Source organism: Malurus melanocephalus, unplaced genomic scaffold (genome assembly GCF_030028575.1).
Source record: "Malurus melanocephalus ecotype Western Australia unplaced genomic scaffold, MMel_1.1 scaffold_14, whole genome shotgun sequence".
Lineage (NCBI taxonomy): Eukaryota > Metazoa > Chordata > Aves > Passeriformes > Maluridae > Malurus > Malurus melanocephalus.
The window spans coordinates 3,256,965-3,275,853 of record NW_026623246.1 but is presented as its reverse complement, the minus strand read 5'-3'; the positions used below and the strand labels follow the sequence as shown (position 1 = coordinate 3,275,853).

The 18,889-nt window shown below is 41.5% G+C and overlaps 1 non-coding gene across 1 annotated transcript; it reads left to right on the top strand.

Annotated features, from left to right (window-relative positions):
- The first annotated feature begins 16,088 nt into the window (after positions 1–16,088).
- On the top strand, positions 16,089–16,162 carry TRNAN-GUU (transfer RNA asparagine (anticodon GUU)). The gene has a single exon. It is a non-coding gene; the product is annotated as a tRNA-Asn (tRNA).
- The last annotated feature ends 2,727 nt before the right edge of the window (positions 16,163–18,889 follow it).

The following is an 18,889-nucleotide window of genomic DNA, read 5'->3' as shown; positions in this document are numbered from 1 at the left end:
GATGAACTGACCCATTCTCTATGTCCCTGTGCTGGGGGAGGAAGTTGAGAAAATGTGGAGTGAATTTGAGCCTGGGAAGAAGTCAAGGATGGGGAGAAARTGTTTTAAGATWTAGGTTTTATTTTCTCATTACCCTACTCGGACTTGCTTGGTAAGAAATTAAACTGATTTCCACAAGTCAGGTCTGKTTTGCCCATGATGGTAACTGGTGAGTGATCTTTCCATGTCCTTATCTCAATCCATGAACCTTTTGTTGTATTTTGCCTCCCCTGTCCAGCTGAGGAGGGGAGTGATAGAGTGGGTGGGCACCTGGCATCCAGCCGGGCTCAACCCACTACGATTTTTAGACACTAATTGTACAAGTAAGTGGTCTTCTCCTTGATAGATTGCAAAATGTGTTACATTTTATCCCTGATTATGAGAACAATTTGATTTGCCTCAACACAGGTATTAAATGGTTACAGAGAGATTGATTGAAGCGTTAAGAAGGATTTCACAATTAATRGTTTTATGAGAGAGACTCAGAATATAAACAGGTTTCATGCCTGTTCTTAACTGGAATATCTGAATATATACCCTTCCATCTCTACAATACTCAGCCTGCCATGGAAAGTTTTGACAGAATAGAGATTTCTTTGATTTTCCAGCCCTTCTTATCGCAACACGTTGCTGTATTGCCAGGACCATAACAAWGAGGATGTGGTTTCATAAACCACAGGACACAAATGCCCAGAATAAAGTACTACAATAAATGAAAAAAGGTGTAGTGCATTATGAGCCTGATCCTGTTACATGATCTCAGTCAGAAGATTTCATTCTGTGAATTTCAGAGGCGATCGGTCCCACCATATCTGCTAGGAAATGTTGGTGTTAATTCTGATTCTGCCCTCTTTCTACCAGTTATTCTACTAATTAGCAGCAAGACATGGTGCTGGTAACTTACAGCTGCTRTGTAGCTTGGGTGTAGAGCATCTGCAGTGGCTGTGCCTGGGCTGCCAAGTCACATTGCATGTCCTCTGTTGGTTCACTGTGCCTGCTAGAATAACATGTTATGATACTGGACTTCCAAAGAATATATTAACTTCCTGACTCTCTATAGTAATACCRTACAGCTGGTTCAAATAAACATTCCAAGCCAGTGCATTTTTCATCTCGAAAAAAACAGCAACCCCAAAGAAGTTTTGTATTTATTCAGTGCTCACTGTCATTGCCTTTGACACCAAGCACAAAATTAATAGTTTAAAAAATTGGAGTTACTCTCTAGGCCTTTGCATTGATTCTCTCTTGTTGTTCTTCATTTATTTTGTTGACCATTGCCGTCAAAAAGAGAGGAAAAACTGCTCATGACATTAATTTTCTTGAGTTATTGCACTGTTCTGTGTCTCTAAAACTTTATTGTGGTTTTTTTTATACTTTGAATAAAATGTAACTGCCATTATCTGAACCAGAACCCACATAAAGAATTCAGATTGCTCTTGACTTTACCTACCTATTTTGAAATTTCACTGGCATTAATACAGAAATGTGACCAGGTAATTATTACATCCACTTAAACCTTTGCACACTATTAAAAATATGTTTGTTTGTTCCTTTAATGATTCCATTGTCAGTTCATCTATTAATGGTTTTATCAAAAAATGCTGCCAGAACGTTATGACTGAGAACCATAGGCAAATTCATCATGTAGATAATGGATATTTTGGCTGTATAAGGACTGTAGGTTTGGTCATATTTGATGACATGGTTTTTGTAGTTATATTGTTGTAGATACACTGACTTTTGGCTCAGAAAGACTACACATGATTAAATAAAGAAATACTTTATTCCAAATATTGTTCATCCGCAACATACTAATYCCCACCAGAGAAAATGAAATATGTCACAGCTTGCAGATCTTCTATTTCTATTTCATACTGCCATTTATTAATTCCCTTCAAAAAATGCTTAGATGAGCCAAGTTTCTGAGTTGGTTTCTTGTGATCTAAACTGTAATTATGGAAAAGTATATGGATAGAATTATGGAAAATACTGTGCATGTCCATCCTTTTCTGAATTTTGTTTTAATTCTTTCAGCTAATTATGAAGAAAAAAGYGTATTTCCAGTTAGCTGTGGAAAAATCAGAGTTATTCAAATACATGTGATACCCAGCCTTAAGAGTTTTCAAAACCTGGACTCTAGTTTTGATCTCTCATGCCACTGGCAGTGATGTAAATGGGAATGTGTCCCTGGTATCAATGGGATCAGGAGTAGGTGTTAGTTTTTCATTGTTATATAGTACATGAAGAAGGCAATTGTGTATGCAAGRCTTACAGTGATGTCAGATCTACATTTTTATAAGTTTTGTTACAGTCCATGARTAACTGGACTGTATGGATGTAAATCTGTCTTTGATTAAGATAGATTATTCTAGTGTCCTGTTATAAGATTATTTTACATTAACAGAGTTATCATTGACAAGTAGAGAATCATTCTGATTTATAGAACTTTCTGAAAAACGTACACATCTGTGAAAAATGCCAACTTACGTCTGGAATTAGGGGTTGGATGCACGTCCTTTTTATTCTGCCTTTGTGCTAAGAAAAACTATTTTGCCTGTTACTGATTCACATAGTCACGTAGTAAATTTGCTTTTCTCAGACATCTTTACAAAATTTACAGATAAGRTTTTACGACTGGAAGCAAGGGAGTATTGTAAAACTGCAGTATTAGACAAAGTACGTAAGAACATTCTGAACCCCCAAATGCTATATTAAGGTCACACAMGTTTTAAATTAGGACCCTCTGTTCTCACTCATAAATGTCTCAAACTTTGAACTTCTGTTCTGAAACTTTTGGTGGTTGAATATTGTAACAGTAGCCACTGGAATTAGTAGATACTGACCCTTGTGCCACCTGACAGGGTGTGTGCACTGTTCATGATCCTGGCCAGGTTCATGTGACAAGTGAAGAAATCAAGGTTAGCCTGTCACTAGAGCYCCTGCAGGCTGGAACTTTGTAACACAGGTAAAGGTGACTGTGTTTTGAATTAGTCCATCAACATAAAATACACTTCCATTAAGAATAATGTTAGATTTAAATAATCTTYTTCCCATTCACATGACATCAATCATATTCATAAGCATGAGGAAAACAAAACATAGCTCAGTCTGGCTGGCTTCAAATGTGTGGTTGTTACCAGTGAGTGTCTGAGCATTTCTCTTTTATGTTTTCAGCTCAGATTTTTTAAAATTATTTTTGGTATTGTTTCTTTGTTGTTTTTCTTTTGTTCTTACTATCTGCAAGACATGTTACATGRCAAGCACTGAGCATCTATTTATGTGGAGCATTCTAGGAAATGGAGAGTTATAAATATGTATGTCTGATGATAATATGGAACTCTGACAAAGATACTCTCCTGCCTGTATTTTTTGGAATTGACAATACAAAGCCATGGTTTATTGAAATAATGCTAAAAATAGCATTCTAAAAATGTACTACTTACCTAAATATTCAAAAATACAAAAATGTTTTTAGTCCCAGGTAGAAAAGCTCCTCTTTGAAATATTTGGAGAAAAATATCTCTGTGTCTCCCTGTCCCTCAAGATCCATTTTCTGCAAAGCTCTTTTAATGTGAGAGAGAATAGAGATTTGCAACAGTTTAGTGCTAGATTTACTATGCTGGCAGCAAAGCCATTCTTAAAAAATGGGACAGACTTCTCCCAGGAATTGATCTCTGTTCGGGTTAATGGATTACATGGGTCTGGCTATGCCTGTGACCAGTCCTTGCCCAGTAACACTGCTGAAAATGCAGGTGAGGTCCAGTCTCACAGGATTTGGCTGCTGGGAGCCYCTGGACAACCTCTCCAAAGGAGCAGGAGTACGTCAAGGTCATGCTAATGCCTACACAGTGACACAAAAAGAGCAAGAGCAACCTTCCTAAAGGTGCCATAAGCCAGCAATRTCCTTATATCAGTCTGATTATAGAAAGATTGACCCTTTTGCAATTGCTCCTAACTCGTGTAGTTTGAAACAACCACTGGTCAGTTCATGGAAGGCTGATTATTCAGATGCGTATTTTGATTTTATTGATTAGATTTTATGATGTCATCCATTGTCCCTTACATGGCATGTTAACTGAAATTGGCAGGATGTAAAATGGACATTTTGGAACTCATRTTTATATATTATTTTAAACAATTTTCAGAAGACCTATGCTACAGCAAAAGGCAAAATTAGCAGCTGAAATGGTTTGGTGCATTACAATGGGTGGGGTTTTTTGTCCCTACTGACTAAAATAAGATCATTGTGTCCCAGAGTCTTCGTCATACCATTTAACTGGTTTTTGGAATCTTGCTGCTGCGGGCAGCTCAATCTCACTGTCAGTGATACTGGTGGCAAAATCCCTTTTTTGTTGTCTTTGACAGATTCAGGACTGGGCTGCCCAGTGCCTCCAGCACAGAAATTGTGTGGCTCCTCAGAGTCACTATGGGTGTAAAGTGATTTCTTACTCTTCTTTGTCTCAAAGAACTGCATTGAGGACTGCTCCAAGCAGTGAAACCACCACAGCTCAGACTGTGAGAAAAGCACACCCAAACTGTACAAATTCATTTTTGAAAAATAAACCCCCTATAAAAGGTGGCAAGATCACAGCTGTCAGTTCTGGCATGTCTCTTGGGTTGGCCGTTGCCTTTGAAGTGGCCGTGGCCTTAGAACAGGGGAGTTTTGCTTTGCATTGCTCGGAGGTTGCCGGGTGGGATTGGCTGTGCCAGATGGAGCTTTTGAGGGGAGTGGGAAGGAGCCCCAGTGCTGTGGAGTCTGTGAAGTGTCCGAGGGCTGTGGTGTGCTCTGGGGCTGGCTGAAGGGTCCAAGCATAGCCATTATGGCCCAGTGGGGTGGGCACTGGTGGGCACTGCAGGCTGGCCAGGCTGTGGCTCCCCCAGACCAGTCCCATGGTGGTGGTGGCGACCACCAGGGTGTGTTCCCAGCAGGGACCAACAGTTCCACGTGCAGTGGGCTCATCTGTGCCTTTTTTATTAGCAAAGCACAAAAGTGTGTGAAATGCAAACCTTTTGCTGTCCCTCCAGCTTAGTGGCTCTATTTGAAAAACAATGATATGAGATGCCACCTAAGGCAAATCGTATAAAATTAAAAGAAAGTGTGCAGTGATATATCTTCAAATTTAATGTCAGTAGGAAGTTTTAAAATCCTCAGCCTTCCAGAATTCCTGTGGTTCAGTGCTTGGTCACAAGGGGAGAAAGTACAGTAATCCCGCACAGAAATAATTGTGACTGAATCCTGTTTGCTTTCAAATAATTGCATTTATTTACATCAGTTTAACCTCCATTTAAAATGTCTTGTATATCTCAGCTAGATTAATGCATGTGAAAAAAAATAGCCTCTGTGGGAAGTGTTTTGAGTAAGCAATTTGTTTTGCTTGTAATTAATGGATTCTTACCTAAAGTACAAGTTATAAATAAAAATAAACTAACAGTGAGTGGTAGTTTGCTGCTGTCATTCAAATAGTGGACAGTTGGGTAATTACAGACCATCAAAGAACTGCTGCACTGCTGATTATTATCTTTTAAGAATTTGCCAGCCTTTCATCGTTCAAAAGAAACTCGCATTGAAGTCTTTAAATATATGCTATTAATAAAATAAACCTATTAAGTGGTGTGATGGTTGGTATTTACAGCTCACACAGGGGAACAAGTCACCTTTCCTTTGTTGCTTTGTCTGATACAGAATACCACATTGTGAAATTGGCAGCAAATCTCATTTAGCCACGTGTATCCRTGTCAATACTGAGGGCTTCATTCTGCAAATGTGTAAGCAGCTTGGCTAAGATGAGAAGCTTTGGAGCAGAGTTGGACTACACCTCTGGAGAAAGTTGCTYCAGTGTTTGTAAGGCCAGGTACTGRAAATGTCAGAAAATCCGTGTGCATRAGACTTGTGYGCAAACCTTTGAACTAAAAAAAAATCATCAGTGAGGAAGATGTAGTAATAGTTGCACTTGCTCTGRGCTAGAAATGCRTATRATTTCTACTGTGTTTTAATACATACACTTACACCATGTGTTGCTAAGACTCATTATTTTAAAATCCTTATGAGTAATATTTTAATATGCATTTACAGAATTTCATTTTCAAAACTATGCTAGAAGCTAGGCACAGAATTATTTTTCACGGTTGCGACTCTCCATTCATCCAATATCAAAATGACCATAACATACGTTTCTACAGTAATTTTAGTTAAAAGCTGGACTTAGGATGGAAATGGTGTTTTAGATATCCCTTTTCCTCCTAAATGTAAACCCATATTTAATACATCCTAGACCAYGATCCTTGTATTGACTAGACATAACACTTGAAGCATAATATTGAAAAATACGTTTATGCACGCAGTGGTGCTGGAGCTGGTGAACTTTCTGTGTTTGGGAGAGGGGCAGAGCTGGCTCTAAGAGGTTTCCATCAGAAGCACTGCAGAGCTCTCAGAGCATGTCAGCATTCAGCACTGCTGTGCTCMTCTGCCTGTAAGCCCTGCACAGGCAGCAGACACGTCGTCTCCAGCAAGGAGGCGTCCCCCACCTAAGCTGATCTATACGGTGTGTCTGCCTCTTTATCTCGTGTTTATATCGGAATGGAAGAGTCACTCCCGCATCTTCCGTTCGGAATATTTCGGTATTCGTCTTCCGTTCAGTAATACAATCAAGAGATTGGATTACTCATCTGAGCAACAGTGCCAGGATGGGGATTGTAAACATCTGTAAACAGAGCACTGGAATTATAAATAATATAAAACAAATGCTAAATATTGTACTCTTCGGTTGCTCTCATTGAGCTGAACTCTAATAATCATTAAGGCATGTAAAAAAGATAGAGATATATGGKTTATGTGAAAGGTCAGTTGCAGTCCATGGTTATTTTTGATTCACTGAATTGTTTTCAGTGGGCATATCTCTATGTAGCATAACCTCTTGCTCATTTTCAGCAAAACGTCCCCAAATTCATCATACATGAAAACAGAGCTGGAGGAAGAGGAAATGAACMATTTTCTAATTTATGCAATTTAAGAAAATATGGGGGGGTCTTTAATGACCGTTAGCTGATGAAATACAAATTATCTGTATATACCAAGCTGCAAAAGCTTGTTGAGGATGGCAGATATGCTGCTTTTAAAGGCTTCTGTAGCCTTGTGAGATTAGTTTTGTTATAAATCTGCCTGTGTGTYATTGAACTGGATCCTGTGATTTGTAAAAGAGCATAAATACAATTTTTATCTTAATATCATCATTCTTTTGGATGTGTTTTAGCTTAATGGCTTTGGTATAGTATTTTAACCTACTCTAAAAAATCCTGAGTTAAAATGAAAGAATTTCAGGAAATAACCTACTTTAAAGTTGTTASAGAATTTAATCGAGATTCACTGATTTTAACATTATAATTTTGCTGACTATCCTAATGGGAAAAATAAAAAGATTGAGAATTTCCCTGTGCATTGACAGACTCATGTATACCAGTGGGATTTTTTGGGGGGTCGTGAGGTGGTTTTGTCTTGTGTTTGTTTGCTTGTTTTGTTTTGTTTTGTTTTGTTTTGTTTTTTAAATGAACTGCAAGGAAGAAAAAGATTAAACCTCTGAGAATCTGGAAATGCCAATCACATGCATACATAAGGAAAGCAATTGTTTAAGTGCTTCAAGTGTTAGCAGAATTTTCTAAAGCTGGTTAATGTGGTAATGACAAGAGTAGGAAGGGCTGTAAGACTTAGAAATATGCTGTACACAGTCACGTGTTCTTTGTATTTTCTATTTACACTTAGGTAGTTGTGGAAACTGAGCCAATGCACAGTGTGTTAGCAGATAGTGCAAAAATACAGAACAAGCTAATGGTWCTACAATTACAGCTTGGCTGTGTCAAAAACTGAAAATGCTGGGTTGTGTTCTCTTGAAAAACGCAGAGCTGTAACAAGTTGTCATGCTGGATCATTAGGAGTCTCTTCAGTAGGATGTGTTGCAGTGGGTGTTTATTGATATACCATTTTTTTCTTGAAGTAGAGTTTAATAATTTACAATAATGATTTGGAGACAGTAAATAATTGCAAAACAAACTTGAGGAAATCTAGAAAGGCTTTYGTTGAATGAAAGAAAAGTGAGAAAGGAGAAGGGAAAATGAACAGTTTTAGACCTTTCAGGCCCAAAGGGTTTCTGGGCAGGTGAAATAAAGAGATTTTACATGTTATCTGACTGGTTTTGGGCTTATTATTAGGGCCCTATGTCACAGCCTCAAGGAGAAGGAGGAGGACTCTGGTAGTGGCAGAATGAGCTGCTGTGGACAGCCTGTATTTCCTTTTCCTGGGAGGGTTATGACGTGTGTGTAGGACAGTGCTCTGCGTAGCATTAGAAATATCTGAATGGAAGATCCCTTCTCCCAGGGGTGGCACATCTCACTAAATGTTCTAGTCACTTGAGCGAGGGGCATTTTGATCAATATATACTAAACTTTGGATGTGTGACCTCTTCTGTTCTGTATTTAGGGGCAATTTTTCATCTTACTCACACTTAGTGAATTGCATGCATGTGGGAAAGGAGACACAATTAGCCTGTGTATGCTTCTGAAATAATTGTTAGTATAGTGTAATATTAGTTATAATGAAGTCCTTCTGAAGTTTCTCATGGCAAGGACAATGGCAAAAAAGGATTGTGGTTCCTCATAACACCCTTACTCTGTCTTATCTTCTATGGACCATCTTAGCTATATTAAATGTCCAAACAGCAGTCTTTTTACTCTGTATCCACACTTTTAGACATCTATCATGCTTTCATTTCACCTTTCGTTTCTTTGGCAGATGATGCTATAGGGAATTAAGATAAAGTGCCATCATCTGTCCAGTTTCTTTCCTATGGCCATATCRTGTGTTATACTCTTAGACCCCACAGTGTTCTGCAGGAGATTATCCAAGAAATGATAAATCCTCAGTAGGAGCCATCAAAGCATCATTGCCAGTTTGTAGCCGCCAAGAAGACCCTCACATCTCTTTCACTGTCGCTGCATTATTGATTAGCTTGTGAAATACTGGAGCTGTATTGATTGCAAATATTTAGGGATGAAAAGGAAAACATCGCCCTCAAAGGTATTTGCAGTCTTCTCTCCTCTGTYAGAGATCTTTCTTCCCCTTGTATTTCTCTGTCTGTCTTCTACCTATTGTACACTGCAGGCTGATGTGCTCATCTGAGGGCACAGGGAAGGTGGGCAAACAGCTGCTGCTCACAACAACCCCCAAAAACCTCAACCAGGCAAACGGAGGACAATGCTTACATAAAGATTGCTCRATTGCTTTTGCACACACATGCACTTTTACAGAAATTATAGGAAGCAAAACCCATTTCCTGTTTGTCTATCTTTCCATTAATTTGTATTGAAAAATTACTTTAATGATCCAGGCCAGGAGGTCTGAAGCAGTCCTGCCTAAGATAACACATAACTGGCTGATATTCTAGTCCAGACAGCAGASCTGCTGAAATCCCAGCACATTCTCTCTGGAGACCCATGGGTTCTCCTAATCCATTACAGGAACACTCTGCAGACAGGCTAAAATACAAGACCTGAGAAAAATCTTAGCTTGAGAAAAAAAATCTTTGCTTGAGAAAAATCTTAGCTTGTCGATCCGTTTGGGTGAGAGCTAAAAAGGGACTTTGCAAATGCAGTGCRGTAAAATACACAACAAAACAACTCCCTGCAAATTCAGCAAGTTACTTCTTGCTGTCCTTTCTCCAGGAAGTCCCTGCTTAGGAGGGACGTTGGCACATGCAGGTGGTTTCTGCCTGGTTTAGTGTACAGTTAGTTGTCTGCTGGTACTTAAGCTGAAATCATTAACATGTGTCTTGTGTGTTCCCTGAATGAAAGGCGAGTTCATGGATTATTACTGCCCATTTTTTCTCTTTGCTCCTGCACTTCCCTGTTTCGATTACAAATCCCCCTCCAGGCACAAAACAAGCTGGACACCTACAGTGCAGCTAAAGAGTTATTTGCTCCCTAGGTGGACACTAATGAATGACTGCAGTGCTGCCCTGAGTGAGGGGGTCCCCACTATTAAASTTTAATAGAAAGATCTGAGAAACTGGGGGCCAAGAGGAGGAGGAGGGGACAGGAGGCTGTAAGGCACTCTCCAAGTGCTTTCTCTGTTCCTCTGCTGTAGTGGATATTATATCATCCTTTAGGACAGCAGCAACAGGAGATAGGTCAGTTCYTTCTGTGCTCTCCTTTTGCCTTCAGTCTCACTGCAAGTTATTGAAGATGCAAAAATATGGTGGTTCCTTTCCACTGTAWAATCTYYGAAAGCAGGAGRATAAGGTCTGACTCAAAAAAATAGCTAATTCAGACTTACTTCCATTTTCTGATTTTTTTRTCCTTTTGTTTCCCTCCCACTCAGMATTGTTCTCTTTGGTTTCTCCCTAATCTGTCTCTTTTTTCTTCCTACTCTAATCTGCTTCTGCTTCTTCCTCATACTCTTCAGGTCTTCGGATTAGAATAGGTGCATTTAATTTGAGGGCCTAAAAAGTGATTGATTTGGTTATTTTTAATTATTCTCTAAATATTCCAGCACCCCTGTGAATTCCTGTCCATATTAARTGATCATAAACTATCATGGAACAGTAGAAGTACATAGTCCATGATTTCAACCAATGTAAATATAAATCTCTTCAGTTTTTSTCTCTCCACTGAATTGTAGGAGACTAATATCTGGTTTTAGCTTCACTTTTAGTTTTTGAGGCCCCATTATTGTGCCATTTGTCCATGTCTGAAACCATATAAAGAAAAGAGATTTGTTTATAATGTATATGGAGAGGTGTTTCCTTTAGTTTCTCCCTGCTGCATATTACAAAGAATATTCCAAATATCTCTCACCTAATATTTACAAAGAACAAGAAGAACCTTTTGTATAGCATTCCTATTGTAACTCCAAAAAGAAGGTTTTTATTGAAGGTTCAGACCACCAACATATTTGTTAACCTGAGGTCCTATAGGATGTTGTTCACATTGCCAGGGACAGCCAGGGGACAGCAATGGAAGAAACTTCCTTGCACCAAAGGTGTTTGAGAGAGTTAGAATTCTACTGGAGATAATAGTAACCATAAGAATTCAATTTTTTTTTTCAGGATAGGGTATCATAAGCTCCCTCCTTTTTGGTGATAGAATTATATGATGAGAAACCTTTGTTGATATTTTGCTAGTTGAAAATAAATGTTGCTGGAGAAACTAAAATATATTGGCTTCTTCATGATTCTTTGAACCCTCTGTGCCATCTGTCACACAGAGTTCTTCTAGAAGTCAATGCAAGAACATTTTGAGCCTGTAAATGCATCTTGAAAAGAGCACTGATACCGGAATTTGATTTATTATTTACTCTTTGAAAAGTGGTGTTGCCAACACAACTTGTCAGCACAGGTTTCTTTATACTGCAGCCTGGCCAAACATGTTAGATTCCTGTTTGGAAATATCTGGACCGGATCCACAAAGCTTACCCAGGGTTTTGTTTCTCACTGCCTCGGTTCAGACATTCTAGCTGAATTACAGCACTTAGACAGATGTAAACCTGACTTTTGTGATCATTTGCAAAATAATTTAGGACTCGTATTTTCTGGTGAGACTCTCAAGGAGATGTGTTTTCCTTAGCATTGCAAGGATACAAAACTTGTGTTCTTTTCATTTTTTAACAAACCATGAGTTCGGGTCTACTCTAAAATTTGCCTTTTATTTTTTCCCCCGAAATTTAACCTATTTAAGAAAACACTTTTATATCATGTAGTAATCTGATTGTACTTGAAGGTAACACATGCTTTCATATTACACTGAATATAATTGCTTTCCTGTACTGAGGCCTATGTTGACAACTTAAATGTGAATTCTGGMCTTCATAAAACACTAAAATACATTGCTGCTTCTGAAGACACAGACTGGAAATTCCTRTGCTTTCCTATGTGTTATGTAGGGACACCATTAAAGTTAATTTGCTAAGACTCATCCTTATTTTCATAATATTCACTATTATTTTAAGAACTATTAAGCATTCCTTGTACGTGCAGTTCAAAAAACCTGCAAGGACAGGAAATTTCTCGCYTTCTTACCATGAAAATAAGAAGTGCTTGAGATAAATAAGTGCTATGTGTGAAGCATCATTATTGCCCTTCCTGTTTCTTATGCCAGTAAAATGTTCTTCTTTTTCCTTTAGATTATGTTTAGGTTTTTTGCTTGCTTTTTTCTTAGTTTTGGTTAGGTTTGTGTGTGTGTGTGTGTGTGTATGTTGAACTGATGCCACAATGACTGCACTCTTTTCAGTAGTCACTCAGAACAGATAGATTGCAAGGAATGGCAAAGTAAAATTCCCCTTCTGATATGTCAGTTCAGAGCTGAAGATCAATTCTGAATGCAGCCCTCTCTATTTGGTCTGGGGTTTGTTTTTGTTTGGTTTGGTTTTGTTGCTGCTGTGGGGTTTTGAGTTTTGGTGTTCTTTTTCCACAACTGGAAATTTTCCCCTGTATTTAAAATTACTGATAGTAGCAATGGCTGTTCTAATTTTGTCTCAAGTCATACTGAAACAACTCTTTGCTTCTCCTGAACACAATTGCAATTATGTGTTTTGTGATCCAGAACAAGGCAGCCTATGCCATTTCCTCTTGGTAAATATGGAGGTTTGGAATTTGGTTGACTTTTAGTTTACCCAAYGGTCTGCAGCTGACAATAACCCAAGATTTCTGGATTTTCTCACCTAGCCATCTTCTGTGTGTGGCTTGCATCAGATGAGAAGCCAGAGCTAAGTGAACCAGATAGATCAGTAAAGTACTGTTGTGAAGTCTTGTTCTTTGCTTTAAGGGTAAMTTGGTCAGATTAGGAGGGATGTCCTTTTAGTTGTAACACTTTTCTKATTTCATTTGCAGACCCAAGAATAGAAGTCTTTAGCTGATAAAGTCTTTAAAGAAATATAAGCCATCTTTGTATCTGAAAAGCAGCAAATTTGTAAACAAACAACTGAAAAAAACCCCATCCAAGTGCATTTTATTGGARGAATAAAAGAACAGAAGTCTTGCAGTTAGTCAAGAAAAAACTGTCAGTACCTGCTTCTTCCATCCTTTTAAAATCCTTCTTCAAGAATAATGCTTTCCATGGTTTGATGCTTGCAGCTCCATAAAGAAAAATCTTTTGTCATGGAAATCTTATTCTCTGCCCGTAGCAATAATAGCAATGCTGAATTGCATTATCTGTCCATTTATCTTAATGTCCCAGTTCTTGTAAGGACTAGAATCATATGTTTCTAAGGAAAACACAAGAAATCTTTGAATGGTAAGCTAGAGACTTCTGTTACAAAGTAAGCAATCAGAAATATATTCGGGCAGAAACTGAGTAACTGTTGCAAAATTTTTTTTGTGTCCACCTATTTTTGTAGTTTAGGCTGCGTTGTAACTTGAGAGTTGACAAATAGCTGTCCAAAAATRACACAGGATAATAAATAAAATATGTGGATGTGTTTATTGGGGAAAATGGTCCTTTCCCATGTGAAATCATAGAAATAGGGTCGTTAATGAGTGATTCTGCAATAAACGTGGAAAGATTCTTTTGTTGCTGCTACATCCTGTTGAATTGATTTTAGGAATTACTCCGGGTGAAAAACCAGATTCATTTTTCTGAACAGCTGATTAATATGTGGTGTGTTTATAAATCTCATAAACAATACCAGCTTCACCCTCAGTCCTGCAGTAACTTTCTCTGACATTAAAAAACCAAAGACTACATCTGAAGAAGAACACAAATGTCAAAGCAATGAACATTTAAGCTCACATATTTTAAAAAAATACATAAAATATGAATTAGTTCACATTATATAGTAATATATAGTATACTATATATATATAGTATATAGTATTTTAGAATATTAATATGCAATATATTGTTATATGTTTATGCTTTAATAACAATCTAAACCACCATAACATTCATAATTAGTGAATGTAATAATGGTGTTTAAATTACCAACACTAGATAGTGCAAAGAACTAAGCATCTCCAGACGCAATCCACAAGAAACAGTATRTCAAGGAGCAGAGCAGACCAGAAATCAAGAACAAAACACTGATAGGAAGAGTGATTATTCTGAAGYAGCAGTCCTTTCTGGTTTCTGAATGCCCAAACAGTACTTGGGCTCTTCTTTCTACTGAAGATGCAGTCAGAAACCTTCTCCCAAGGGTAGGGAGCAAATCTTTTCTATTTGCAGAGCAGTGATAGATAAGGTTGCCCTCTGGTACRATGCCTCACTGGTTAGTACTTCAACAGTCAGCCAAGCCACCCATGTTCGGATCTTTTGCTGATTTGTGGGTTTCAGGCTTGAAGGGGTAATACTCACAGTTGTGTATGCTATTTTTATTTTCTTTTTTACCTTGCATGACTTTAAATGACAGAATCTGAGATTCAGTGAGGAAGACTGCTGAGAAGAAAAGTGCCAAGTGACTCTGTAGCCTCACCCACCGTCCTCCTCTCACTATCCCAGTGCACTGAGTAGGCAGCCTTGGATGCCTAACACCAGGTCAGACAGCTCAGAGTCAGAGCTTGTGCTCAATACCTGCACAGAAAAGATCTTTTTTAGATCTGGCCTCTAGACACAGAGTTTGAAAATAGCCTGCGTTCACGAAACTCAAATGAATATTCATGTGTAAAGTAAAACATTTCAGGGCCCAATATCCTCACCCAGTCTACAGGGCCATGGATCTGCGGGTTAGGCCTTTAGTCAGACAGAAGTCTTTCTTGTGCCTCTAAATATCCATTGGCTGGTGCATAAAATCAGAGGACTCTTTGCTTGTCTTCCTACACAGAGAAAACAAAAGTGGTCCAGCCCATGAACTGCATTTTCTGTCCCTGAGAACAGCAGACATCTGGGTAGGAAAATATGCAGCAGCGGATATGATGCCCCAAAAAGCAATATTTAAAATAATAATTTTAATTGTTCTTCAGGATTTGCATATCTTGTCTTTCTCTTCCAGGTTTTAAAATGTGTCAGTCAGTAAGGTACCAAAAATAGGTAAAAGAAAATTGAGCCATCCTGAATAATGATGGCATTTATATACATCTTTTCAAAGTATTGGACAAACTGGAAAGGCTGAGCTGTGATCATCACTGGTGTGAGGAATGAATTCAGACAGCATTGATGAGCAAGGTATTGTACAAAATACAAGACTCCCTGTTTTCAGGAGTGAGCTGGGACTTCTGGACTGTGGATGGGCAGAGACCAGGAAATAACCAGCACTACTTGGAAAGCAGTCAGTGCCAGTCCTGGTGTGGTGGRTGCTGTGTGCCCGCTCGACTCCAAGGGCTTTCAATCGGCAAAAGAGTCATCAGGCAGAGCTTCAAATAGACACAGGGACAACATGAAGCAAACGATATTGCRAGACTTCAAAGAGATTCAAACAGTRTCAGTCTTTGACAGCAAAGGGGAAACACGTGCCCAGGTTCAGATGTGAAGCTTGGCACTTGCAGAGCTGTAGGTATAGTTTTACTGTAAGGTACTCTGAGAAGACGATTTTGGTAAAATAATAAATAGGAACGTTAACTTTTCTTCATGGCTATTTCCAGTACTTAGAACAGTAAATACACTTAACCTACACATGCAGAGGACTGCTGMCTGTTTTAGACAGTGTAATTGCTCCCTGCAGTCACCTAAAATTATCTTCTCGATATATTAATAGAGCAATTTTGCCATGATATTTGGAAATTATATCTTGGTTTGCATGTGTAACTCATCGATTAGCAGCATCCAAGTCTACCAGTTTTAAGCCTGATTCGTGAATTTATTCCCTAAAATAAAGAGCATCGCTGCGAACAATGATTTTGGTAATTACTCTTTCCTATAGGGTAGAAGAAAAGCCTATAGGGTAGAAGAAAAGCCTATAGGGTAGAGAAGCGGTGTTTTTTTGGCGTGTCCCGAGGCTCGCTGTTTAGGATTCCAGGCTCGGGGTGTCGGTGTTGGTCGCCAGTGGCCAGGACGGGGGCGAGGAAGCGGGGGAGTGGTGGGAGGAGGGCGTGGTGTCGCAGCACTTGAGCTAGCAGGGCGGAGGCGGGTGCAGCGGAGTCTCTGTGGCGCAATCGGTTAGCGCGTTCGGCTGTTAACCGAAAGGTTGGTGGTTCGAGCCCACCCAGGGACGGGTTCCCCTTTTGGGCCCGGCGCCGCCCCCGCCGCCGGCCGTCGTTTTGTGCGTGTGCGCCGGGGGAGGATGTGAGATTAGCGCCGGCGGCCCTGCAGGCGCCGCGTGGTGCCGGGCAGGGGGGCCCCCGGCGGGGAGCGCAGCAAGGCGGCCCAGCTGCGGAGGGACCGCCCCGAGCCCGGAGCCCTGAGCCTCGGCGCACAGCGGCTGCCCTGCCCACGGCGCCCCGGCTCCAGCGGGTTTCACGGCCGTGCCCCGCCGCTCCCGTGCGAGGGGTGCGGGACACCCAGAGCTGCTCCTGCCGGTGCGCGCCCATGCGGTTCCTGCGAGCGGCCCCCCGGCTGCAGCGGGCGGCTCGGTCCGAGGCTGGCGGGGACTGGAGTRCCCGGGAGTTTCTGCACCCCCTGCTCCCGCGGTGGGAGGTGCGAAGGAAAACACGGTCTGCGAGCTGCTCCGGGATAACGAGCGATGCTGCCCAGCGATGGGGGTTTGCGCCGGGAGACGCTCCAGCACTCGAGCGATCGCCAGCGGACAGCCCGGGTGGGAGCCGAGCCTCGGGGACAAACGCCGCTTGCGAGCAGGATTATTGTGGTCGCTGCCGAGTGCCACTGGGGTCGGCGCTCCGCGGCGCGRTGTTAACGCGCAGACCGGCGGCCCCGTCTCCCCGCGGCGGACGAAGCCCGCRCAGCCGGGTGAAGCGAGGATGGAGCACGGGAACCTGGCGGCAGAGCGGYTGCGGGGCTCCCGGCGGGCAGGACGGGGACACCGCGGTGCCCTGCGGGTCCCTCTCCGCCCGAGGCGGGACGTGTTCCAGGCCCGTTCCCTGCTGGCAGGCGGCGCGGCCGCTCCGGGCTCGCCCTGCCCGCACGAAGCCGCTTTGCATAAATGAATGTTAAAAGCAATTACGCTGGGAGCTTCGCCTAAACGTGTCAATTAGAAGTTGGCACCTTCGCCGTATCCGAGCCCGAGAGCCTATTCCAACGCGCGCTCCGGTCGCGTGAAATCCGGCTGCCTTCCAGCCCGACCTCTGGCAGCTCCGAGAGGATGTATTTACAGTTTAAAGAAAACAGGATCCGTATTAAAAATGCCCCTTCCCCAGCGAAGCTGTATTTCACAGATCTTTCTGTTCAACCCGCCTGGTTTGAATAAGGGATACAACCCTCTTAAAGGTCAGGCTGTGCCATTGATTTACCATCGATGACAAGATACGGCCCTCGCTAGCCAAGATAGCAGAGAAAATACATGTATTTAGAAACACCGAAAAATCTTTTGAAAGTAGTAAACCTTAAATCGCTGGCGTGATGGCTTATTCTCTTCCCCTATCATCCACATCTATTTCATTTCCGTAAAACATTTTGAAAAACTGGCAGCCGTGTGCTCTGAGCATCAGGGGAGGTGTAGTTCTCTGCAGAACCCACCTATCTCCGTTAGCCACACTTAACTCGTAAATATTTCCTGCTGATAGGGAGAATTTTATTTTGGCTAAAGTGGTTCAGGTGAATTCCCCCCTCGATATTTCCACGCTGTTTGCAGTGAAGGRTGAATTCAGCCCGGTTGCACTGCATCCACTGCAGCCAGAAAAGCCTCACAGGGGATGAAATCTAAAAATCTGCATTTGCCAGTGCTTGGACCGTCGCGCTAGCAGGCAGGCATCAAGAGCTTACAGGAACCAGCAACAACAAAAAATTGATCATGTCAGTGTGAAGCAGCAGTGGCTGGAAAAGCAGTAACAATTTAGAAACTAAAATTAGCTGGTAGCTCGTGAGGAAGGGCAGGCGTTTCTGCTCCCATAAAGCAAGTCTTGCTCTCCTTAGCAAGTCACAGATGCGTTTTATAGGGGTGGTTATTGCTGACCACGGGGTTTGTTAATGCTCCTTCCAGTCGCTACACGTCGCTCCGTCAAACCTGTTAAAATAGGTGCGGGGTGCGAGCATCCACACCGCGATCCTGCKACACGTGTACAGGAGGAGGCTCTTCCATGGGCTCGGTAATACAAAGCGACGTTTAGGCAGTGCTTGATAAACTCATTTTGTAGAATTGGAAAGCTCGTGCATGGGAAGTGCCTCATCCCATCTGCTCACTAACTAATTACAATTAAGGTTGTGGAAACGGAAAACCTGATAGATTTTTGGGACTAGATGGGGATCGAAGCTTTCTTTGTATGAAGTAAATTTTTTTTTCAGAGGTCAGTGAAGCTTTCAGTTCTCAGCCATAAAAAGAAGCYTCTCTTAGCTATGTAATGTACCCAGACAAACCAGCCGGTTCTTGCCTTAATCCATTTATCTAYATGCGGTCTAGGATAAATGCTGTTCTAAATGTAATGGGGGACTGCATCGTCTGATGCTTTTTAGGAAAAAGACTTGACATATTCAAAGTGACCTCTTAACAAACACCGAGATAAATTCCAGAGTAAATATTTCCGACCGATATTCCAACCAATTTCTAAGGCAGATGCGGAAGTCCCGCCGTCGAGATATTTGGGAGAGCCCAGCAGCAGCGGATCGCCAGTTGTCTGAACCTSGCATCACCAGCGCCTGGATAAACCCCAGCAACCCGCAACGCACCGCGGCTCTTTGTTCGCGCGGCGATGGGACGGGACGCGGGGCTGGGGGCGGCCGGTGGCTCAGGGCTGGGGACAGAGGGGGCAGCTCTGCCGTGGTCCCCCGTCTCAGGCAGCGCCCGGGGCTCCTCGTTCGGCGGAGGGGAACTGCCGCCGGCTGCCCGTGG